The following is a 26,062-nucleotide window of genomic DNA, read 5'->3' as shown; positions in this document are numbered from 1 at the left end:
TACCGCAAAAAAAAAAAAAAAAAAAAAAAAAAAAGACTGAATGTGGGTGGGCCAAGGACTCACTCCAGTCTTCAAATCACTCCACCATAATAAACAACAAGGTCCCACTGTATACCACAGAGAACTATATTCAGTATCCTATTATAAACCATAATGAAAAAGAATATATTAAAAAAAGAATATATATATGTATAACTGAAGCACTTTGCTGTACAGTGGAAATTAACACAACATTATAAATCAACTATACTTCAATAAAAAAAATTCCACCCTAATCTACCAGGAGAGTCTTGTGTAACGAGTCTTCTTTTACTTGGACAATCTGCCCAGGAATCACTGCATGTAAGAGGCTTACTATTGCCTCTAAATCTTTGTTAATGGTGATTCCCATTTGGACTACACCCCCCTAATTTTCCCATCAATCCTCTCTCTCCCTTCTTTTTACACCAGGCTCAAAATACCTTTGGGGGGCTTCCCTGGTGGCGCAGTGGTTGAGGGTCCGCCTGCCGATGCAGGGGACACGGGTTCGTGCCCCGGTCCGGGAGGATTCCACATGCCACGGAGCGGCTGGGCCCGTGGGCCATGGCCGCTGGGCCTGCGCGTCCGGAGCATGTGCTCCGCGACTGGAGGGGCCACGGCGGTGAGAGGCCCGCGTACCGCAAAAAAGAAAAAACACCTTTGGGAATCTTGGTCGCATTCCTTTGATCTGATTTTGATCACTTCTTACCCCTCACTCCATCTGTACTCTTGAGGGGCTGCACTGCTGCACAGCTCCAGGTGGGCGCTCACGTTGGATCCTCTGTGAATGGTTTCCACTGCAGTGTGTGACATGGTGGCCGTCTGTAAACAGTAAGAGAAAGGATCAAGAGTTCTAATGCCAAGTCTTCTCTTTTACCTAGAAGCTCTGGTCTAGAGGTCACCATTTTGTCTCTCCCTCTTCTCCACAATATCCAAACAGCAGCTCCTGTCATTCCACTGCTGCCCCCTAGAGGGCTCTCTATTTAAACCATGAGGAATAAACTGAGGAATTAAAATGTGTGGTTTTAGTGTCTCATCTTCAGACCAGGTGGGTTATATTTTCTACTTTGTGGACTAGCTGAAATCAAAGCAACAATAAGTACTTAAAAAGAGGACCGTTGACACTTTTAACTGAATAAAATGTTACGGCATGGAGAATTCCCCAGTGGTCCAGTGTTTAGGATTTGGCACTTTCACTGCAGGGGCCTGGGTTTGATCCCTGGTCAGGGAACTAAGGTCCCGCAAGCCACGGCATGGCCAAGAAAACCAAACCAAAACAAACAAACAAAAGAAACAAACAAAAAAACCCCTAGATGTGTCAGGTAATGATGAGGTTCAAACAACAGGCTTTGTAAATTACCAGGGACTCCTAGAGCACTCCCTCCTGTCTATCCCTGCTGCAGAGTTACTACTTTTTTTTTTTTAAGCCTATACTGTATAAGTAGTGTTTCTTTCATTCCTTCTCATGGTTTATTCCTACTTTCTCACTATGTGAAAAAATTAAGCTCGCTTGAGATTTGCTTATTTTACTGGTTTATTTTTTAAATGTTTTATGTGTATTCTTGTTTCTCCACTTCCTACATTATCAATTTGTGTTATTTGCTTCCTCTCACTCTCTTCACGTTTAAAGCATTATACTAACGTAAGATGTTAACAATAGAGGAAACTAGGTGTGGAGTATATGAAAACTCTCAGTACAACCTTCAATTTTGTACAATTTTTCTGTAAATCTCAGTACAATTTTTCTGTGAATCTGGAACCAATCTTAAAAATAAAGTTTATTTTAAAGATGAAAACATTGGCAAGGGTATACAACAAGTTTTTTAAAGCAGAAGTCATGATTTTAATAATCGACAAGGTGGAATTCGAGCCAAGACAGCAAGGTTACTTTATAAAGCTAAAGGGTACAACTGGCGAAAATCAATTACAGGAAAAAAACTGTAACAAACACAAATACATGGAGGCTAAACAGTGTGTTACTAAATAACCAAGAGATCACTGAAGAAATCAAAGAAGAAATCAAAATATACATAGAAACAAATGACAATGAAAACACAATGACCCAAAACCTATGGGAAGCAGCAAAAGCAGTTCTAAACAAAAAATCTTAAAATCTGTATGGAGACACAAAAGACCCCGAATAGTCAAAGCAGTCTTGAGGGAAAAAAGTGGAGCTGGAGGAATCAGACTCCCTGACTTCAGACTATACTACAAAGCTACAGTAATCAAAACAATATGGTACTGGCACAAAAACAGAAATATAGATCAATGGAACAGGATAGAAAGCCCAGAGGTAAACCCACGCACCTATGGTCAACTAATCTATGACAAAGGAGGCAAGGATATACAATGGAGAAAAGACAGTCTCTTCAATAAGTGGTGCTGGGAAAACTGGACAGCTACATGTAAAAGAATGAAATTAGAACACTCCATAACACCATACACAAAAATAAACTCAAAATGGATTAAAGACCTAAATGTAAGACTGGACACTATAAAACTCTTAGAGGAAAACATAGGAAGAACACTCTTAGACATAAATCACAGCAAGATTTTTTTTTTTTTTTTTTTTTTGCGGTATGTGGGCCTCTCACCGTTGTGGCCTCTCCCGCTGCAGAGCACAGGCTCTGGACGCACAGGCTCAGCGGCCATTGCCCAAGGGCCCAGCTGCTCCGTGGCATGCAGGACCCCCCAAGACCGGGGCACGAACCCATGTCCCCTGCATCGGCAGGTGGACTCTCAACCACTGAGTCACCAGGGAAGCCCCAGCAAGATCTTTTTTGATCCACCTCCTAGAGTAATGGAAATAAAAACAAAAATAAACAAATGGGACCTAATGAAACTTAAAAGCTTTTGCACAGCAAAGGAAACTACAAACAAGACAAAAAGACAACCCTCAGAACAGGAGAAAATATTTGCAAACGAATCAACGGACAAAGGATTAATCTCCAAAATATATAAACAGCTCATGCAGCTCAATATTAAAAAAACAAACAACCCAATCAAAAACTGGGCAGAAGACCTAAATAGACATTTCTCCAAAGAAGACATACAGATGGCCAAGAAGCACATGAAAAGCGCTCAACATCACTAATTATTAGAGAAATGCAAATCAAAACTACAGTGAGGTATCACTGCACACTTGTCAGAATGGGCATCATCAGAAAATCTACAAACAACACATGCTGGAGAGCGTGTAGAGGAAAGGAAACCCTCTTGCAGTGTTGGTGGGAATGTAAATTGATACAGCCACTATGCAGAACAGTATAGAAGTTCCTTAAAAAACTAAAAATCGGGGCTTCCCTGGTGGCGCAGTTGTTGAGAGTCCGCCTGCCGATGCAGGGGACATGGGTTCGTGCCCCGGTCCGGGAAGATCCCACATGCTGCGGAGCGGCTGGGCCCGTGAGCCATGGCTGCTGAGCCTGCGCGTCTGGAGCCTGTGCTCCGCAACGGGAGAGGCCACAACAGTGAGAGGACCGTGTACCGCAAAAAAAAAAAAAACCTAAAAATCGAATTACCAGGGCTTCCCTGGTGGTGCAATGGTTGAGAATCTGCCTGCTAATGCAGGAGACACGGGTTCGAGCCCTGGTCTGGGAGGATCCCACATGCTGCGGAGCAACTAGGCCCGTGAGCTACAACTACTGAGACTGCGTGTCTGGAGCCTGTGCTCCGCAACAAGAGAGGCCACGATAGTGAGAGGCCCGCGCACCACAATGAAGAGTGGCCCCCGCTCGCCGCAACTAGAGAAAGCCCTCACACAGAAACAAAGACCCAACACAGCAAAAAAAAAAGTAAAATTAAGTTAAAATTTTAAAAAAGATCTTAAAAAAAAAAAAATCGAATTACCATATGACCCAGCAATCCCACTGCTGGGCATATACCCAGAGAAAACCGTAATTCAAAAAGACACATGCACCCCAATGTCCACTGCAGCACTATTTACAATAGCCAGGTCATGGAAGCAACCTAAATGTCCATCGACAGACGAATGGATAAAGAAGATGTGGCACATATATACAATGGAATATTACTCGGCCATAAAAAGGAATGAAATTGGGTCATTTGTAGAGACGTGGATGGACCTAGAGACTGTCATACAGAGTGAAGTAAGTCAGAAAGAGAAAAACAAATACCATATGCTAATGCATATATATGGAATAAAAATGGTACTGATGAACCTAGTGTCAGGGCAGGAATAAAGACGCAGACATGGAGAATGGACTTGAGGACATGGCAGGGAGGGGAAAGCTGGGGCAAAGTGAGAGTGGCATGGACATATATACACTACCAAATAAAATAGTTAGCTAGTGGGAAGCAGCAGCATAGCACAGGGAGATCAGCTCGGTGCTTTGTGATGACCTAGAGGGGTAGGATAGGGAGGGTGGGAGGGAGGCTCAAATATGGGGATATATGTATGCATATGGCTGAATCACTTTGTTATACAACAGAAACTAACACAGTAATGTGAAGCAATTATACTCCAATAAAGATCTATTAAAAAAAAGGGTACAATTGGCAATGAAAATGTAACGATTATGATTATCAATGTACCAAACAACATAAAAGTAACCTTCACAAAGCAGAAATTACAAAATAAGCAAGAAGAAGGAAACAGAAACGTGCTAATAAAAAAGAGGCTTTAATTTACTTGCTTCATCCAATCAAAAACAAATAATAATTTTTTTAAAAACTAAAAATAGGGAAGTTCCCTGGCGGTCTAGTGGTTAGGACTCGGCGCTTTCACTGCTGGGGCCCAGGTTCAACCCCTGGTTGGGTAACTAAGATCCTGCAAGCTGTGCAGTGAGGCCACAAAAAAAAACACAGTTAAAATAAAAACCCTAAGAATAGAGTTGACCTAAACAATATAATTAACAAAGCAGACCTTACTGATATATATCAAACTCTGCATCCTGAAAGTAGAGGATACTTCATCCTTTCAATTGTCCAATAATATTTATTAAAATTAATCATATTTAAGTCTTTAAGGAATATTTCAAACATCCCCAAAACAGAAATAATGCAGAAAATATCCTATAATCATATTGCAACAAATGAATTTAATAAGAAAATCAAAGAGTCCTCTCTGTCCTGGAAGTTAAAAATAAAGCCCTCTTTCATATAATTGGGTCAAAATGGAAACATAACCCAAAACAAAAGAATTAATGGAAATAATAAAAATAATAATGTAAAGAATATATACCAGAATCTATGAAATGTGGCTCAAGTAGTACTCAGAGGAATACTTAATCACCTTAAATACATATTTCAAAACAAAATGGAGAAATAAGCATCTTTTTTTTTTTATAAATTTGTTTATTTTTAATTTTTTTATTTTTGGCTGCACACGGTATTTGTTTTTCTCTCTTTGGCTGCGTTTGGTCTTCGTGGCTGCGCGCGGGCTTTCTCTGGTTGTGGCGAGCGGGGGTTACTCTTCGCTGCGGTGCATGGGCTTCTCATTGCAGTGGCTTCTCTTGTTCCGGAGCACGGGCTCTAGGCATGCGGGCTTCAGTAGTTGTGGCCTGCAGGCTCCAGAGCGCAGGCTCAGTAGTTGTGGTACACGGGCTTCGTTGCTCCGCGGCACGTGGGATCTTCCCGGACCAGGCCTCGAACCCGTGTCCCCTGCATTGGCAGGCGGATTCTTAACCACTGCGCCACCAGAGAAGCCCAAGCATCTTTTTTAAAAGATAGAAAATAATAACAAAATAAACCAAAGGAAAGCTGCAGAAAGGAACAAACGAAGAAAACCAAATTATAATAAATTAGAAAACAAGAAAAACAGAACTACTATATAAATCTAAAATACTTTTTTAAAGGTAAATAACTCATTAGCCCAATCGAAAATGAGGAAGTGAGAAAGTGCAAATATACAAAAGAACAAATAATGGAAGGAAATAAAGTGGTACTAGCATGTGGATTGAGGAGTAAGACCAGAGTGCAAACTGGCAGTGAGTTTACTATTTTTTTTTCCCTTCCAGTAGCCCCTAAACTGACTTCAAGGCAGCCTAAAAACTGGAAGTGTAAATCAGCATGGACAGAGAGAGCTTCAGGGGAAGCTCTCAGGTCCGGCTTAGATCGTGGGAAAGGGATCACCTGGGAATGACAACGGTAGCAGCAAGGACCTATAGGTACTCTTAACTCTGAAGAAGTGGAACTTTCCTCTCCAATTAGAAGAGGTGTGGTCCCAAGAGGATGGGAAAAACCCCACGGACTTTTTTTCCTCTCTGTCCTCTTGCTGCTTGAACCCAGACGAGGGCACAATTGTAATAAATGTACAGTAAAGTGGGGTAAATTAAGCCCTAATTTTCTGGCTGGAGGACCGAAAAGGGAAATCCCAGGGAACTTTAAAGCACTGGGGTTACCACAGAGAGGGAAGATCTTAGGAAAGAAACCCCAAAATGTTGTATATGAACTCCTGGGCTCACTCCTGAACTGCACAAGTAAGGATCAGATCACAAACAGACAGGAGAACTGAACAAAGTCAACAGACTTTGAGAACTGAATTAAATGACAGGCTACCACTGGCCACTGGGTGGCACAAACGTGGGACAGATCCAAATAGCATTGCAAAGGCCTGGAAAATAGAACTGGCATTGAAACCACAACCACAGAACACTAATTGAATCCAACCAGCTCAACTGCCTGAGAAAACAAAAATACCAGCATGCTCTTTAGGACTTAAACAAGATTGAGTCTCATAACATAATATTCAGTATATCCAGGTTACACTCCAAAATTACTCGTACCAGGAATATCTCAACTCACATGAGAAGAGACAATAGATATCAATGTGAAGATATTGGGACAGATGTTGGGATTATTTGACAAAGACTTTGAAGGAATGATTATAAAATACTCCAACAAGTAAGGGCGAACACTGTTGAAATGAATGAAGAGATGGAAAATCTCAGGAAAATAAATAGAAAATATAAAGAAGAACCAAATGAATATTCTAGAACTGAAAATTACAATAAGTAAAATTTTTTTAAAAATTCATCAAATGAACTCAATGACAGAAAGGAACTGATGAAAGAAAGATTCAGTGAACTTGAATACAGATAATAGGGACTTCCCTGGTGGTCCAGCGGCTGAGAATCTGCCTTCCAATGCAGGGAACGTGGGTTTGATTCCTGATCGGGGAACTAAGATCCCACATGCTGCAGGGCAACTAGGCTGAGCCTGTGCGCCACAACTAAAGAGCTTGAGTGCCACAACTACTGAGCCCACATGCTCGCACAACTACTGAGCCTGCATGCCACAACTAGAGAACCTGCACACCACAACTAGAGAGAAGCCCACACACTGCAACTAAGACCTGATGTAGCCAAAAATAAATAAATAAAATAAAAAGTATACATATCTTTATAGAAACTATGCAATTTGAATAACATAGAGGAAAAGAGATTGAAAAAAGTAAAGAGTGCCTCAAGGACATGTAGGACAAAACCAAAAGGTCTAACATTCATGTCATCAGAGTCAAAGAAGCACAGGAAAGAGAGTGTGGTATAGGAAAAAACTTCTTAAAAAGAAATAATGGCTTAACAAAGCTTCTCAAATTTTATAAAAGACATAGACCTATAGATTCCAAAAGCTCACCAAATTACCAACAGGATAAAAAACCAACCAAACAAAAAATCATCACCCAGGCATATCACAAGCAAACCACTGAAAACCAAAAACAAAGAAAAAATCTTGAAAGCAGACAGAGAAAAGAAACACACTTCTATAGAGAAACAATGATCCAAATGAGTGTGGAGTTCTCATTAGAAACAATGGAGGCCAGAATAAAGTAGAATAATATTTTTTAAGTGCTGAGAGGAAAAAAAACCTGTTAACTCAGAATTCTATATCCAGCAAAAATATCCTGGAGAAATGATGATGAAATAAAGACATTCTCAGATGAAGAAAAACTAAGAGAATCCATTGCCAGCAGACCTGCTCCAAAAGAATTGCTAAAAGAAGTTATTCAAACAGAAATGATATGAGCAGGAAACTTGGGTCACTGGGAATAAAGGAAGAACAACAGAAATTTCAAATATCCTCTCCTAATGAATTATTAAATATGTTTGATGGTGGACAGCAAGTATTCTAACATTACTAATGGGTTTTAATATATGTAGACGGTGATCTAACTGGATGACCTCTGATTCCATCTGCTTCTCACTCTGAAAACAACTGCTGCTTCTCCCTCTGCTCAGCATGTCTTTTTTCTGCCATGTGGCGTCTACTTTTTTTGTAACTTCTGTTTCCTATGGCCAGCTTGGCCTCTCTGGCTTCTCTCCATCTTTGATACTATGGCTAACTGCCCGATTCTCTCTGGTTTCCCATACCACCACCATCACCACCACCACACACAGAGACATACTCACATCACAGTGAGCAGAATGGCCCTGCTCCTTCTGGTTTTGACAGTGGCTCTGCTCAAGTATACCTCTTAGGCTGCTAGACAGCGTATGATTTGTCTCTTTTGGGGTGAGTGGCCACCTGTGGCTGAACAGCAGTTTCATTTTGTGTAAAGCAAGAACACTCAGAGCTTTCCTTCAGCAAGGGATGTGGATGTGGAATATTTCCTTATAAGGGGATGGCAGGCATGATGATTGCCATGTGGAGTACAGCTGCACTAAACTCTGTTAGTCTGAGAACCATGTCAGACACTTTCACCCTTCTAGGCCTTTATTTGGTCTGTTCCTTCCTTCTGGAATGTCTTTTCCTCTTCTCTGCCTAGAAAACTGTAAAACCCAGCACAAGGACTGAGGAAGTCACTCCCTCTCCCCCGAGTCCTTATTGCCCTTACATCCAACTTCTATTCAAGAGTTAATATGCTGTTTGACACTGTTTGTGCATGCATTTGTCTCCCCAACCAGACAGTAAGTTCCGAAGGGAGGGATTCTGGAGCTATTCATTGCTGTATTCTCATTACCAAACATGTCCGTTCACACATTCAGTTATTCATTCAACAAATATTAATTAAATGTCCACTGTGTATCAGTCACTGTACCAGGCACTGGGATGCAAATGTGAACAAGGCAGATAGAGTCCCCTTGGAGATTAGTGTGTGTTGCAGTGTGGCACATAGTAAATGTTCAAGAACTTATTTTGAATTGGATTGCACTTGCTTATAGTCACTCTACCAAGGATTCTTTTGACCTTTCTCAGACATCAAAGCTTTACATATGCAAAGCAGTGGACAGTGAAGTGGGCCATGAGGTACTCTTCTACAACTCCAAGAGGTGCTTCAAACTTGATTTGCCAAAAGCCAAGTTTATTGTATTTCCCAATCCTTCCACTCCTTATGTGTCCCGCATCTCAGTAAATGATACCATCATACACCTACTTGCCTCAGCCAGGAACCAGGAAGTCTTACGGGATCAGCCTCTCTTGCCTTCTCTCCCCCTTTTCCACACTCTCTCTCACATCCTTCTCTCCATTCTCTTCCATCACCAGTGGAATAAGTCTTGACAATTCCACTTCCTTAGCATCTCTTTCACCCTCCCCTACCTCTATTCCTGCTAACCCCGCCTTGTTGCTGGCCCTTATCATCTCTCACCAGCACCCCAAAGAACTCTTCTCATGAGTCTCCTGTTTCCTTTCCAACCACATCACTTATCTCTTCCTGATCCCAACCTCATGAATTTCCCTGAAATTTCACCAGCTCCCTGGAACTCTTGCTGCCTATTTGCCCAGAGTGCCTCCCCTCTCCCCAACTCTCCTCTGTTCCCACCAACCTGGCAGATGCCTACTCAGATTTCAAGGCTCAGTTCAAGTTGCTCCCCTGAGAAGTCTTTTCTGTCTCCCCAAGGTAAACTGACCCATCCCTGCTTTGTGCTCCACACCCTATATAGAATTCATTCTTATAGTAACCTACGGTTGCATTTTTTAAAATAATTTTGTTTCCCCCACCAGACTAGGAACTCCTTGAGGACAAAAATCTCTGTATTCTTGGTGCCTGGTATATAATAGGTGCTCAACAAACATTTTGCGAATGAATCCAGTAAACAAAATACTTTCCTATCTTTACCCTTCCTTTTCTGTGAAACAAGCAACCAGGCCTTCTAGAAGGTGCTTCTTTGAGTCTCTGTAAGAGTTAAATTAAACAATTCATTGGCTGCCTGCCACAGTAGAGCTGAGAGAGCCAACTCCACCTAATTCTCCCTAGCCCGAGGCCCGTCGCACAACCGCCTCATGACCACATCTTGATAGGGCCTCTATTCCTGGGCCCTACCAAAGACAGGTGGGAGCGTGATCTTCACTCAATCTCATGTTTATATCCTTCATTCCCAAACACCCATTTCTGCCCCTCCTTCGACCTTTTCTCTTTGTCCTCTGCCACAATTTTATTCCTCAACTCTTCCCATAATATCTCTCTTCTTTATCCCCCAAACTTTATCTCCTTTGTCTCCACACCATCGACATTCTATCCCCAAGCATAATCATTTCATAAAAGCTACTGAACATCTGTGATGCCCAGGCCCTGTGCCAGGCACTGAAGGTAAACAGAGGAATGAAGTATAGTCGCTATACATGGGAAACTCAAAAGAGGCCAAACAAGTATTTAACGAGATAATATAGAAAGACCAATCTAGTCTCTCAATAATCAGTGTCCTTAGGTTCTGGAAGGGACAGTACCACCGATAGTGGCAATGGTCAGAAAATTCTTCTTGGAGGAGACAAGACTTGACTTGGTTTTGAACTAGGGTTCTTGGACAAGTTCAGAAAAATGGAATCAGAATTTAAGCTGAGTTAGCAGTTTGAACAAAGATCCAGGAGTCAACAGGTAAAAGGCGTTTTCAGAGAACAGTGATTAAATTATTTGGGCTGGAATGGAAAGGAGGTATAGAAGAGTCATGGTGATGAGATTAGAAAGATAATTTGGTGCTAGACTGTGAGAGGTATCATCGCCAGGTTGAGGAATTGGGACAGTGGCAGCTAAGCAAGAAGGTGAGGAATTCTATGTTGAGGAGGAATAGAAGATTAAGATGTAAATAGTGTTTTATAGGTTGGTGTGACAGCTATGAGGACATGGATAAGGGCAGGGAGGGATCTGTGGCAGGATGACTGTCATGGTGTAGGTGGTGAAAAGAGGGAATGAAAAGATGATATGGGGACTTCCCTGGTGGCACAGTGGTTAAGAATCCGCCTGCCAATGCAGGGGACATGGGTTCGAGCCCTGGTCAGGGAAGATCCCACATGCTGCGGAGCAACTAAGCCCGTGTGCCACAACTACTGAGCCTGCTCTCCAGAGCCCGCGAGTCACAACCACTGAAGCCCGTGTGCCACAACTACTGAAGCCTGTGCGCCTAGAGCCCGTGCTCTGCAACAAGAGAAGCCACCGCAATGAGAAGCCCTCAGCAACTAGAGAAAGCCCGTGCACAGCGACGGAAAACCCAACACAGCCAATAAATAAATAAATTTTAAAAATCTATTTTTTTAAAAAAAAGATGATATGAGGAGAAAGACATTGAGAGAAGAAACAATTGGACCAAAGCCAGGGTTCTGAGCACATGAATTTAGGGGAATATAAATGACAAAAACAGGAAATCTGGAAGAGGAGCCCTTTTGAGACAAATGGCTGACCTTGGTTGTAGACAAGGTCCAAGTGAGAGGGGTGGGTAAGAGATCAAGGAAGAGATGTCCAGCAGGTTGTAGGAGATACAGACTCAAAACTCTTGAGGTAAGTCAGGTATTGAAGAGGAAACTGGGGAAGTCATCTGCTTGGAAGTGATCTTCAAGAGCAAAGAATGTAGAGGGAAGAGCGGGAAGCCAAGGACTGAGACTTGAGGTTCATTTCCTGTTAGGGGTGAGGAAGAAAAAGCAAGAAAGCTAATGTGGGGGTTAGGAAGAGAATTAGCACAGGGCCTAAGAAGGCAATGGTAGAGAAGGATTCTAGGTTTAGGGAGGTAACTGTTGTTTGCTGTGAATTTAAGTTTGTACTATATGTGTGATGTATGCATTGGGAAAAGTGTGAAAGGACATACACCAAATTATTAGGATCAGTCACCTCTCCAAAGTGAAAAAGAGTTGAGGGCTTTCCCTTCTGTTATGCATGAATTTCTACAATTAGCTGACATTACTTTTATAATTACCATTCACTCCCACTCTAGCCAAAGAATAGTGAGAAAACCACTTTTCTCTCCCACATCTTTCTGTCTCTCTTTCCAGCCATCCCTCTTAGCTTCTTCTCAGCCAGTGTCCTCACCTCTCCCCCAGCACACCCCTAAAATCCCCACTCCAGCCTTTAAACTCTCCGCTCTGATTTCCTCAAAGTGTTGATCACCTATTCTTTGCAGGGGGAGGGTAAACTGTCCCAGGTGGTAACATAAAAAGAGAGCTTGTTTCTGCCTCTGAAGTTTTGTTTATGGTGGTTCCCATGACAGTTCCTTCCCACCTAGCTGTTGTTTCTATCTTTAATGACACCTTCTACAGGAAGCACTCCAAGATTACAACTATCTGGCTTTGACTGAAGCTTTACTCTGATCTTCCACATCTTGATACTTACTAGGCAAAACAGTAATAATCATACAGTGATATCTTACCTGTGGATGATGTAAGTGATTTACAAAGCACTCTCACTTGCATTATTTCATTTGAGCCTCACCTGGGAGGTAAGCATGACATGTTTTTCCCATGGAACAAACAAAGAAACTAAGGCTCAGATGACTACAGGCTACAGAGCCTGTAAATGATAGAATGGGAACTAAACTGCAGAATTTCTGACTCACAGTTTAGTGCTTTTTATATAACATCTCATTGTTTATATAGTGTGACTTCTTTAATATTGTCATGTCTTCTTTGGATATGCACCTTCATCTTCTTACTCAAGTTGCAAAAAATAATAATAATAAGTGACATTACCTCAGGATGAGGACATCTTCTCATTTGACTGAAGCTTTATTTTCAGACTGAAGCAATACCATTTTTATTATAACTTTAGGTCATCTTCAATGTCTTGCTATTTTTGCATACCACACCCCCATGTGTAATGACCAGATTCTAACACTTGTTCCTATTACAGTATCTCTTAAATTCACTCTTCCATCCTCACTACTAAACCCACCTCTTCTTTCTTTGAAAGAAGGGTTTATTCAAAGGTGGGTTTATTATATTTCTAAGAGGATAATTATTTTCTCAGATTTGTATAATAGAAAGAATCACAAAGAAAATAACACGTAAAAAGCTGAAAACTTGGTAACTACTATGGGACTTGCCCTCCTGACATTAAAAAAAAACCCGGAATTTATGCAAAAACAAACATTTTCAAACACAGAAAAACAGGTAGTACGGGACTGTAAGGGAAACTAGTAAGGGAAACTAATGAGATGAAAGCTACAATTGCCCAGGCTTTCTGCCTGCAGGAAGTTTCTGGACTGCAACATAGGAGGGGAATCTCAAAAGAGCTTCACTGAACTGAGGAAACAGAGATCAGAGTTCAGGGAGGTTGAGGGGGCAGAACGCCAGAGAGGAGGAATATACACAGAGAAAGAGCTTCAGAAGTCTGCACGGGGGTCTCCTTGAGTGTTGGGCTCAAAACCAATCTGACCAAGGGTGCAGTTCCATGAGGCTAGGCAAACAATTGCCAGAAAGAGAACAATTACTTGCAGATTTGTAAGTCAAAATTTCTGCCCAAAATGGAGTTGCTTATGCTAAGTTCCACGTCAAACCGAGACTTTGATCATAGTTTCGGCTTCCTCAGAAATGGAATTAAAGCAGGCAATCTAGGATCACTTGATCAGCATTAGTTAGATAACCTGCCTGATAGACCCCCGCCATCCCTTAAAGGAAAGTAACTGCAATAACCAACCCGATTTTTTGCCTAGTCTAGTTTCCTTGTTCCCACTCCTTTCTGCCTACAAACGTCCTTCATTTTGTACAGCTCCTCAGAGTGCCTTTCTTTCTGCTAGATTGGATGCTACCTGATTTGAATAGATTTTTGCCCAAATAAACTTTAAAAAATTTAATATGTAACAGTTTATCTTTTAACACAACAAAATCAAGCATCCAACAGCATAAAATTCACAATATCTGGAATCCAGTCAAAAATTACTAGCAACGCATGGGACTTCCCTGGTGGTCCAGTGGGTAAGACTCTGTGCTACCAATGTAGGGGACCCGGGTTTGATCCCTGGTCAGGGAACTAGGTCCTGCATGCTGCAACTAAGAAACCACATGCTGCAACTAAGAAGTCCGCATGCCGCAACAAAGTTCCTGCGTGCCACAACTAAGACCTGGCGCAGCCTAAATAAATAAATAAGTAAATATTTAAAGAAAAAAAGTAAGAGACAACCTAATAATAACTAGGCAAAACACTTGGACAGGCAATTCACAAAAGAAGAGATCCAGGGACTTCCCTGGTGGCACAGTGGTTAAGAATCCGCCTACCAATGCGGGGGACACGGGTTCGATCCCTAGTCCAGGAAGATCCCACGTGCCGCAGAGCAACTAAGCCCGTGCACCACAACTACTGAGCCTGCACTCTAGAGACTGTGAGCCACAACTACTGAGCCTGTGCATCACAACTACTGAAACCCGTGTGTCCTAGAGCCCACACACCACAACTACTAAGCCCACATGCTCTAGGGCCCATGTGCTGCAACAAGAGTAGCCACCGAAAAGAGAAGCCCGTGCACTGCAACAAAGAGTAGCCCCCGCTCGCTACAACTAGAGAAAGCTCACATGCAGCAACGAAGACCCAACGCAGCCAAAAATAAATAATAATAAAAAAGATGAGATCCAAATAGTAATAAGTATATTTTTAAATTCTCAACCTCATTAATAATCAGAAAAATACAACTTAAAACTTCAATGAGATACAACTACATGCTTCTGGAATAGCTAAAATAAAAACACTCATAACACCAACGATTACTGAGGATGTGGAACAATTCCCATTCACTGCTCATGAGAACTTAAATTCCTAGAGCCACTTTGGAAAATCACTAGCATTTTCTAAATAAAGTTGAATTTGCTCATATCCTACAAACTAGCAATTCCAATTCTAGGTACACACCCATGAGAAACTCTTGCCCATACACACCACATACATGAAAAAGATGACATTATTATTTCTTTTCTTTTAAATTAATTTATTTTTTATTTATTTATTGAATTATATTTTATTGAATTAATATTACAAATACTGAGCTAAGAAAGCAAGATAAAAATAATTTAGTATGATTCCATTTATATAAAGTTCAAAAACAGTCAGAACTAAATAATGCATATCTACATGGAAAAGCTGTAAAGATAGGCAAGGAAATGGTTATCACAAGATTAAAAGAGTGGTTATTTCTGGGAGAGGATTTCTTTGGGGGGAGGGTGGTATAGATAATAGGATACTGGCAATATTATAATTCTTGAACTGGGTTATGGTGACCTGGTGCTTTTTTTAAAATTAATTTATTTATTTTTGGCTGCGTTGGGTCTTCGTTGCTGTGCGCGGACTTTCTCTAGTTGCAGTGAGCGGGGACTACTCTTCGTTGCTGTGCGCAGACTTCTCATCATGGTGGCTTCTCTTGTTGAGGAGCACGGGCTCTAGGTGCGCAGGCTTCAGTAGCTGTGGCACGCAGGCTCAGTAGTTGTGGCTTGCGGGCTCTAGAGCACAGGCTCAGTAGTTGTGGCCCACGGGCTTTGTTGCTCTGCAGCATGTGGGATCTTCCCGGACCAGGGCTCAAACCCGTGTCCCCTGTATTGGCAGGCAGATTCCCAACCACTGCGCCACCAGGGAAGTCCCCCCCTGGTGCTTTTTAATTGCTTTAATTTTCTTCTTTAAATTTCACATGTGCTCTTTTGGATTTTTTAAAAATATTTATTTATTTTGGCTGCACAGGTCTTAGTTGCGGCACGCAAGATCTTTGTTGCGGCATGCGGGCTTCTTAGTTGCAGCATGCATGTGGGACCTAGTTCCCTGACCAGGGATCAAACCGGGCCCCCTGCATTGGGAGCATAGAGTCTTACCCACTGGACCACCAGGGAAGTCCCTCTTTTGGATGTTTATACAGTCCATACTAAAATAGTTTAAGAAAAGAAAAAGTCATGACATATTTAAGGATCACCAACATAAGTTAAATCATTGAGGAACTTAAAGCTCACAAGAAAGATTTAAAAGAATACCCAGAAATTGGTTGTCCAACCAGAAAAATGTGTAATCAAAAAGAACAAAAGTGGGCTTCCCTGGTGGCGCAGTGGTTGAGAGTCTGCCTGCCGATGCAGGGGACACAGGTTCGTGCCCCGGTCAGGGAAGATCCCACATGCCGCGGAGCGGCTAGGCCCGTGAGCCATGGCCGCTGAGCCTGTGCGTCCGGAGCCTGTGCTCTACAACAGGAGAGGCCACAACAGTGAGAGGCCCACGTAACGCAAAAAAAAAGAACAAAAGTAAGAGAGCACACAGAATGGTAGGAAATGTTAAGGCCTTGGCAAAATCAATTCATACTCTACTGGTTAGAAATACAAACAAGGAACCGTGTGTATCAAGTTAGATCAAGGTCAGAGACAGGACAGACCAGTGGCTCTTAGCCTTTTAGGGACACCCATTTCTGAAGAATCTGATGAAAGTTAAGAACTCTTTCTCCAGAAAAATCACATTTACGGAAATTTATTTGCAATTTCAAGGGATTCACAGACACACTAAAACTCAACCATGAACAGAGGGTGTTTGGACCCCAGGTTAAAAACCTTTGCTGTAAAGGATTAATCTCCAAAATTTACAAGCACCTCATGCAGCTCAATATCAAAAAAACAAAAAACCCAATCCAAAAATGGGCAGAAGACCTAAACAGACATTTCTCAAAAGAAGATATACAGATTGCCAACAAACACATGAAAGAATGCTCAACATCATTAATCATTAGAGAAATGCAAATCAAAATTACAATGAGATATCACCTCACACCGGTCAGAATGGCCATCAAAAAATCTACAAACAATAAATGCTGGAGAGGGTGTGGAGAAAAGGGAACACTCTTGCACTGCTGGTGGGAATGTAAATTGATACAGCCACTATGGAGAACAGTATGGAGGTGCCTTAAAAAACTAAAAATAGAACTATCATATGACCCAGCAACCCCACTACTGGGCATATACCCTGAGAAAACCATAATTCAAAAAGAGTCTACCAAAATGTTCATTGCAGCTCTATTTACAATAGCCAGGACATGGAAGCAACCTAAGTGTCCATCAACAGATGAACGGATAAAGAAGATGTGGCACATATATACAATAGAATATTACTCAGCCATAAAAAGAAATGAAATTGAGTTATTTGTAGTGAGGTGGATGGACCTAGAGTCTGTCATACAGAGTAAAGTAAGTCAGAAAAAGAAAAACAAATACCGTATGCTAACACATATATATGGAAACTAAAAAAAATGGTCATGAAGAACCTAGGGGCAAGAAGGGAATAAAGACACAGACCTACTAGAGAACGGACTTGAGGACATGGGGAGGGGGAAGGGTAAGCTGTGACAAAGTGAGAGAGAGGCATGGACATACATTCACTACCAAATGTAAAATAGATAGCTAGTGGGAAGCAGCCACATAGCACAGGGAGATCAGCTCGGTGCTTTGTGACCACCTAGAGAGGTGGGATAGGGAGGGTGGGAGGGAGGGAGATGCAAGAGGGAAGAGATATGGGGACATATGTATATGTATAACTGATTCACTTTGTTATAAAGCAGAAACTAACACACCATTGTAAAGCAATTATACTCCAATAAAGATGTTTAAAAAATAAATTAAATAAATAAATAAATAAAATGATATCATGGAGATAAGTTAAAAAAAAAAAAACCTTTGCTGTAGAATCTAAGTTTAAAGTCCCCATTCTAAGGGAAGACTTCACAAGAACATGGGCCTGGAAACCAACAGTTTCTCTCAGGCCCACAGTGGTAATATAGCAGCCTCCTGGGCCACAGGAGGGCCCTCCGTGAGGGACAGTCACCCAAAACCAGTCTTCTGAAACCAGAAATAGGATAGAAAAGACTAGGGGCTACCTCAGAAACCTTCCTGTAAGTGATGGACTGACAGGTACTCACACACCATTTTCGGGAAACTTGGTAGTAAAGAAATTCTGCTCGTGAATTTGGAAAGAATGAAATCCTTTGGTCAGACCCTGAGGATGGCTGTCAAGCCATTCAGTAACTCATCAGTGAAATCCAAGGGGCTGTCAAGCCCTGCTGATTTCGAAGGGCACCGATTGTGTCACTTTGGTTTGCACTGTCCTTAAAGAGAAGAAGTGATGGTGAGCTCAGTGTGAACAGTTCCTAAGTCATGCTTTAAGGATGCCAAAAGTAATATGGACATTTTTTAGAGATACTGTATTGAAAACAACAGCAACTGCGGTGTGGAATTGGCAGAGTAAAAGATACAGGTATATAAAACCTGTAATTTACAGCCTTATGATTTAAAGCAAAATATATCACTCATGGACTTTTGATGGATACTAATTTACACTTGGTTATAGGCTACTGGCTTATTGGTTATACTGAACTTATTACCACAAGTTCATTGGAACAGGAGCCCAACTACCGTGAAGCCCTAGAACTTCGTGAGCTCTTAAGAATTTCTGTTCGGGGCTTCCCTGGTGGCGCAGTGGTTGAGAGTCCGCCTGCCGATGCAGGGGACACGGGTTCGTGCCCCGGTCTGGGAGGATCCCACATGCCGCGGAGCGGCTGGGCCCGTGAGCCATGGCCGCTGAGCCTGCGCGTCCGGAGCCTGTGCTCCGCAACGGGAGAGGCCACAACAGTGAGAGGCCCGCGTAACGCATAAAAAAAAAAAAAAAAAAAAAGAATTTCTGTTCAAAAAACAGATTCCTACTTTCCACTCAATGTGGAAATCTACAGATTTAATGCAATCCCTATCAAACTACCCATGACATTTTTCACAGAACTAGAACAAATAATTCTAACATTTATATGGAACCACAAAAGGCCCAGAATTGCCAAAGCAAATCCTGAGAGAAAAGAACAAAGCTGGAAGCATAGCCTTTCAGACTTCAGACAAAACTACAAAGCTACACTAATAAAAACAGTGTGCTGGGCTTCCCTGGTAGCGCAGTGGTTGAGAGTCCGCCTGCCGATGCAGGGGACGCGGGTTCGTGCCCCAGTCCGGGAAGATCCCACATGCCGCAGAGCGGCTGGGCCCGTGAGCCATGGCCGCTGAGCCTGCACATCCGGAGCCTGTGCTCCGCAACGGGAGAGGCCACAGCAGTGAGAGGCCCGCGCACCGCAAAAAAAACAACCAAAAAAAACCAGTGTGCTATTGGCACAAACACAGACATATAGGTCAATGGAACAGAATAGAGAACCCAGAAATAAACTCAAACACCTATGGTCAATTAATCTCTGACAAAGAAGTTAAGAATATACAATGGAGAAAAGACGGTTTCTTCAACAAGTGGTGTTGGGAAAGCTGGAGAGCCACGTGTAAATCAATGAAATTAGAGCACTTCCTCACACCATATACAAAAATAAACTCAAAATGGTTTATTTTGACCTAAATATAAGACATGACACCACAAAACTTCTAAAAGAGAACACAAACAAAACATTCTTGGATATAACTCATAGCAATATTTTCTTAGATCAGTCTCCTAAGGCAGAAGAAGTAAAACCAAAAATGAACAAATGGGATTGAAGCAAACTTAAAAGCTTTTGCACAGCAAAGGAAGTCATCAACAAAATGAAAAGACAACGTACAGAATGGGAGAAAATATTTTCAAATCATGTGACCAACAAGGGGTTAATATCCAAAATATACAAACAGCTCATATAACTCAATACCAAAAAAATGAATAACCCAATCAGAAAGTGGGCAGAGGACCTAAACAGACATTTTTCCAAGGAAGAACTACAGATGGCCAACAGGCACATGAAAAGATGCTCAACATTGCTAATTATTAGATGAATACAAATCAAAACCACAATGAGGTATCGCCTCACACCGGTCAGAATGGCTATCTTTAAAAAGTCTACAAATAATAAATGCTGGAGAAGGTGTGGACAAAAGGAACCCTCCTACACTGTTGGTGGGAATGCAAATTGGTGTAGCCACTATGGAAAAAGGTATAGAAGTTCCTTAAAAAACTAAAAATAGAGCTACCATATGATCCAGCAATCCTACTCCTGGGTATATACCCAGAAAAAACAAAATCTCTAATTCAAAAATATAGATGTGGGCTTCCCTAGTGGCGCAGTGGTTGAGAATCCACCTCCCAGTGCAGGGGACACGGGTTTGAGCCCTGGTCCGAGAAGATCCCACATGCTGCAGAGAAACTAAGCCCATGTGCCACGACTACTGAGCCCAAGAGCCACAACTACTGAGCCCACAAGCTACAACTGCTGAAGCCCGCGCGCCTAGAGCCCGTGCTGCACAACAAGAGAAGCCATCGCAATGAGAGGCCCGCGCACCGCAACGAGCAGTAGCCCCCGCTCGAGGGAACTAGAGAAAGTCCGCAGGCAGCAACGAAGACCCAACGCAGCCAAAAATACATAAATAAATATATAAAACTTCTAAAAAACCCCCAAACAAACAAAAATATAGATGCAACCCAATGTTCATAGCAGCACTATTTACAATAGCCAAGACATGGAAACAACCCAAGTGCCCAACGACAGATGATGGGCTTAAGAAGATGTAGTATTTACATACAATGCAATACTATTCAGCCACAGAAAGGAATGAAATATTGCCATTTGCAGGAACACGGATGGACCTAGAGAATATTTTACTTAGTGAAATAAGTCAGAAAGACAAATACTATATGATATCACTCATATGTGGAATCTAAAAAATAATACAAATGAATCCCTATACACAACAGAAACAGACCTATGGATATAGAAAACAAACTGATGGTTACCAAAGGGGAGAGGGAGGCAAGGAGGGACAAATTAGGAGCATGGGATTAACAGATACAAACTATTATACATAAAATAGATAAGCAACAGGGATTTACTGTATAGCATAGGGAATTATATTCAATATTTTGTAATATTCTGTAATGGAATAGAACCCTTAAAAATAGATATAGATATATCTGAGTCACTTTGCTGTACACCTAAAACTAACACAATATTGTAAGTCAACTATATTTCAATTTAAAAAAAAAGTTGAACTCATAGAAACAAAGAATAGAATGGGGTTTGCTAGGGGCTGGGGGTTGCAGCAAAAGGGGAGAGGTTAGTAAAAGGGTGCACACTTTCAGTTATACGGTGAATAAGGTCTGAAGATCTAAAGTGTAACATGGTGACCATAGTTGATAACGCTGCACTGTGTAACTGAAATTTACTGAGAGAGAACAGAACTTAAGTATTTGCACCAAAATAAATAAATAAATGGTAAATATGTGAGACGATGGAAGTGTTAACTCAATTGTGGGAATCACTTCACAATGTACATGCATAGTCACATCATCACAGTGTACACTTTAAATCTATTACAACTTTATTTATCAATTATACTTCAATAAAGCTGAAAAAAATATTTGGGAGCCAAAGTACTCTGATGGAGGTTAGCCACTTCCATATCCTCTGATATATCTTATTGAGCACAACATCCTCTCATTTGTTTACTAAATATGGCATGCTAGATTTTTTTCTTCATGCCAAAAACAATCCATGTCTGTTGCAAGAAACATAAGTAATGTGGATAAACAAAAAAGAAGAAAAATAATATGAAAATCTCCCAAAATTCTACCACCCAGAGATGTTACCTTTTTGTACATTTCCTTCCTATGTAACCAGGGAGGAGAGCTACAGTGCGTACTCCTCCTTCTAAAGGAATTTCCCCTCTTATAGCCCCTGTTGCTAATGCTGCCTTAGTTTATACCATAGGTCACTGGGATTAGACACCCTGCTCGTATTAGTCAGGGTTTAGTCAGGAAAGCAGAGGCCAGCCTGGGTTTTTCAAACCAAATAAAGGAAATTGGTTCCACAGGAAATGGAAAAGCTGAGAAGCCAAACACAGGATGGTAAGGCAACTGGAGGTTAGCAACAGCCAGAAGTTAAGTGCTGCCCTAGGGCTGAAGGGATGGCAGGACAAGGAGGTTTTATCAGAGCACAGAGGTTGGGGCCAGTCAGAAGGAGCCAGAACCTAGGAGGGGGATTTCCAGGGAGCTGGAACCACAGAGGCAGGGTCTGTTTGGGGTGGGGGGGAACAAGAGACTTCATAGGAGAGAAGGAAAAGAGAAAGAGGGAAATATCCCAGCCTTTCCACTTCTCCTATTCTCCAATCATCTGTCACTGTCTCCCCTTGGCCAAACTTACACAGAAGGTTCTGGGCTAAGGAGACTGGGGAATGATGGGGGACAGGATAAGAGAAGGGGGATGGGAGTGAGCACAAATAGGCAACTGGCCAGCAATTGTTTAAGAGCAACCAATCAACTGGCTAGCCACACTACATCACCTATGTAGTATTCTCACCAAAAAGGTTTAAGCTGAATCTGATCATGAGGAAATAATCAGGCAAATCCAAACTGAAAGACATTGTGCAAAACAACTGGCCTAGACTCTCCAAAAATTCAATGTCATAAAGATGAAATACAGGGACTTCCCTGGTGGTCCGGTGGGTAAGAATCCATGCTCCCAATGCAGGAGGCCAGGGTTCGATCCCTAGTTGGGGAACTAGATCTCGCATGCCGCAACTAAGAGTTCACAAGCCACAACTAAGAGTCTGCATACTGCAACTAAAAGATCCCGTGTGCTGCAACGAAGAGCCGGTGCAGGAAAATAAATAAATAAATATTTTTTTTAAATCTATGAAAAACAGCCAGAGAACTTGTCTAAATTAAAGGGCACTAGGGAGACATGACAACAAATTTCTACGTGTGATCATAATTTGAATATTGGATCCAAAAAAGTCATATATAAAGGACGATATTGGGGCAGTTGTGGAAATATTACTATGGACAGTACATTAGATTATAGCTGTATATAATTGTTCAATTTCTTGAGAATGCTTATCTGATTGTGGTTATGTAAGAGAATGCCCTTGTTCTCAGAAGATATATACCAAAGTATTTAAAGACAAAATGCTATGATGTCTTAAACTAACTGCATACGTTCATGCATAGAGAAAGTGTGATCCAGCAAATGTGGCAAATGTTAAAATTGGTGACTCTAAGTGAAGGGTATATAGGCATTCAGTGTATTAGTCATGCAACTATTCTGAAACAATGTTTTCAAACTAAAAACTTGAGAAAAAAAATAGGCTTGGACCAGTGGCATGAGGTGAAAAGATGAACTGAACCAAACAGTTCTCATGAATTTGAATTTAAAAACACAAAACGAGTCTGCTAGTTGGCAATAAAGTTGTAGGTGACAGAAAAACATGGGTGGAGTTAAGGCAACAACAAACTAAAATTATATGCAAATCAAAATTATGTGGTGGGAGGAAAATTTTGTTTGCAAAAATAGCTGCCAAGTATTCTTCCCACCTCTGTAAGCACGCCACGTCCCCCATCAGGAGGTGAAGTCTATTTCTCCTCCCCATGATATGAACTTTCTTTGACCAACAAAATGTAACAGAAATGACGTGGTGCCAGTTCTGGACCTGGTGCTTAAGGGGCCTGACAGCTTCTGCTTTACTTCTTCTGGAGCCTTAAGTCACCATGTAAAGAAGCCCTGCTGGAGAGATTGGTCCAGCCAGCCCCTCGCTGTTCTGGACACCTTAGCTGAGAAGCCACACATGTGAGTGAAGCCATCAGCACCCTCCAGCCCCAGTCAAGCTGACCCGGCCAACACTTGATGGAGCAGGGATGAGCTGTTCCTGCCAATCCCTTCCCAAATCACAGCATCATGGGCCAATAAATAAATGGTGATTGTTGTTTTAAGCCAAAGAATTTGGGGGAGGTTTACTATATAGCCAATAGGGAGCAGAGCAGACAGACAGGGACACAGAGATGCCTGTAGAGAGAGTGAAAAACGACCTGAGTTTTATCATTCCAGTTCATTCCACACGTAGACTCAAAACAACCCCAACTCCTTTCTTGAGTTAAATTAAGCAGGGGTGGGGGAGAGATGGATTGGGAGTTTGGGATTAGCAGATGCAAACTGTTATAATGGTCCTACTGTATAGCACAGGGAACTATATTCAATATCCTGTGATAAACCATAATGAAAAAGAATGTATATATACATATAACTGAATCATTTTGCTGTACAGCAGAAATTAACACAACAATATAAATCAACTGTACTTCAATAAGATAAATTTTTTAAAAAATGAATAAATTAAGCAGGTCTCTGTTCCCTGTAACAGAAAGAGCCAGACACAAGCGTCCCTTCCTGCTTTTTCTCTTTGCAGGTGTTTTCATTTTTCGAAGATTCTGGAAGAACATTTCTTAGTTCTGCTTGTCTGCATTCATTTCCTTATTTATTGAGTAACAGCACCTCATTTTTTTCAATGGTTTGCTGTGAAATGCATCATACAAACAACAAGGGGAATAAAATCATTTGTGCAACTTAAATGTAATAATAGGGTAAACAGTCATCCACTGTACCGTTTTTCTAGATTCCACATATATGTGTTAATATACAATATTTGTTTTTCTCTTTCTGACTTAACTTCACTCTGTACAGATGAACCGGTTTGCAAGGCAGAAACAGAGACATAGATGTAGAGAACAAATGTTGGACACCAAGGGGGGGAGGGGGGGTGGGATGAACTGGGAGATTGGGATTGACATACATACGCTAATATATACAAAATAGATAACTAATAAGAACCTGCTGTATAAAAAAATAATACAATAAAATTCAAAAACAAAAAAAGCAATCATCCACTAATTTTGAGATATGAAACACAGCCAGTCCTTCCAAGGCCTCTGTTTACACCTCAGTTGCAGTCTTTTCTCTACCTCCCCCCAGCGCTAACCACTGTGATGACTTTCGTGTTGATTTTCACTTTTCACTGTTGACTTTCACTTTTCCTTTTTAGTTTTCCACCTAGATATGCCTCCCTAAATATTACTGAGTTTTGAAAATCTGAGGAGTAAGCACCAAACAAGGAGGGTAAGGGAAGGGTGACGCTGGCACTGTAGAAGGAGAAGATAAGCTGAACTGTCTCTGGGTGGGTCACTGCCCGGCTTCAGCTTCCCTGAGCATTTATAAGAGCCTTTTATGGGAAAATCACTGAGTAACATGATGAGTAACACCGGGCACCGGGCTCAGCACAGCTGAGACATGTGGCAGCACCACAGCATGGGCCAGCTTTTAGGTGTTTGGCCAGGATACGGTCAGAGGGAGAGGCTGTTCTGTGTTTTCTGTTCACCGGGACTTGCCCTCCAGCTCCTAGAAGAGGTCTAAGCGGAGCATCTCGAGACACTACCCACAGCAGATCAGGCAGCAGGTCATCCAGGAGCGAGGAGCATGTTGACAAACTTCAGAGGAAAATGTGGGTCAGACTCTCTGGACATTTTATCCTTGATTTAAAAGTCTGCATGATGGTGGTGGGGCGAATGGTGGTGTCAGCCCTCAATTCATCTCTCTCTCGGGTCGCACTGCTTCAGTCTGAATTTGTTTCCTTCTGCATCCAGTGCACAGCTGTCATCCTGGAATCTCCCATTACCCTCGCCCTGAGGATTCCCTTCACCTTTCTCCTGTGTCAGATTCCTATTTATTGTATGTCATGCCTTCCTCTTGGTTTATTCTCTTGTTCAGAAAGCACAGTAAGGGGCTTCCCTGGTGGCGCAGTGGTTAAGAATCCACCTGCCAATGTAGGAGACACAGGTTCGAGCCCTGGTCTGGGAAGATCCCACAAGCCGCGGAGCAACTAAGCCTGTGCACCACAGCTACGGAGCCTGCGCTCTAGAGCCCGTCAGCCACAACTACTGAGCCCACGCACCACAACTACTGAAGCCCGTGCACCTAGAGCCCATGCTCCGCAACAAGGGAAGCCACCGCAATGAGAAGCCCATGCACCGCAACAAAGAGTAGCCCCCGCTCGCCGCAACTAGAGAAAGCCCGTGCACAGCAACAAAGACCCAATGCAGCCAAAAATAATTAATTAATTTTTTTAAAAAAAGGTACAGTAAGGACTTCCCTGGTGGTGCGGTGGT

General features: G+C 41.9%; 1 long non-coding RNA gene across 2 annotated transcripts in view; it reads right to left on the bottom strand.

Moving 5' to 3' along the window:
* Window positions 1-731: 731 nt before the first annotated feature.
* LOC116745603 overlaps window positions 732-26,062 on the bottom strand; it is a 63,316-nt gene continuing 37,985 nt past the window's right edge. For both annotated transcript variants that reach the window (XR_004347498.1, XR_004347497.1), the window contains exon 4: window positions 732-840. This is a non-coding gene — a long non-coding RNA (uncharacterized LOC116745603). The remainder of the gene's footprint in view (window positions 841-26,062) is intronic.

This window comes from Phocoena sinus, chromosome 20 (genome assembly GCF_008692025.1).
Source record: "Phocoena sinus isolate mPhoSin1 chromosome 20, mPhoSin1.pri, whole genome shotgun sequence".
In the NCBI taxonomy this organism is placed as follows: Eukaryota; Metazoa; Chordata; class Mammalia; order Artiodactyla; family Phocoenidae; genus Phocoena; species Phocoena sinus.
Note: the sequence above shows the minus strand (reverse complement) of the source record. Positions and strands in the feature narration are given on the sequence as shown.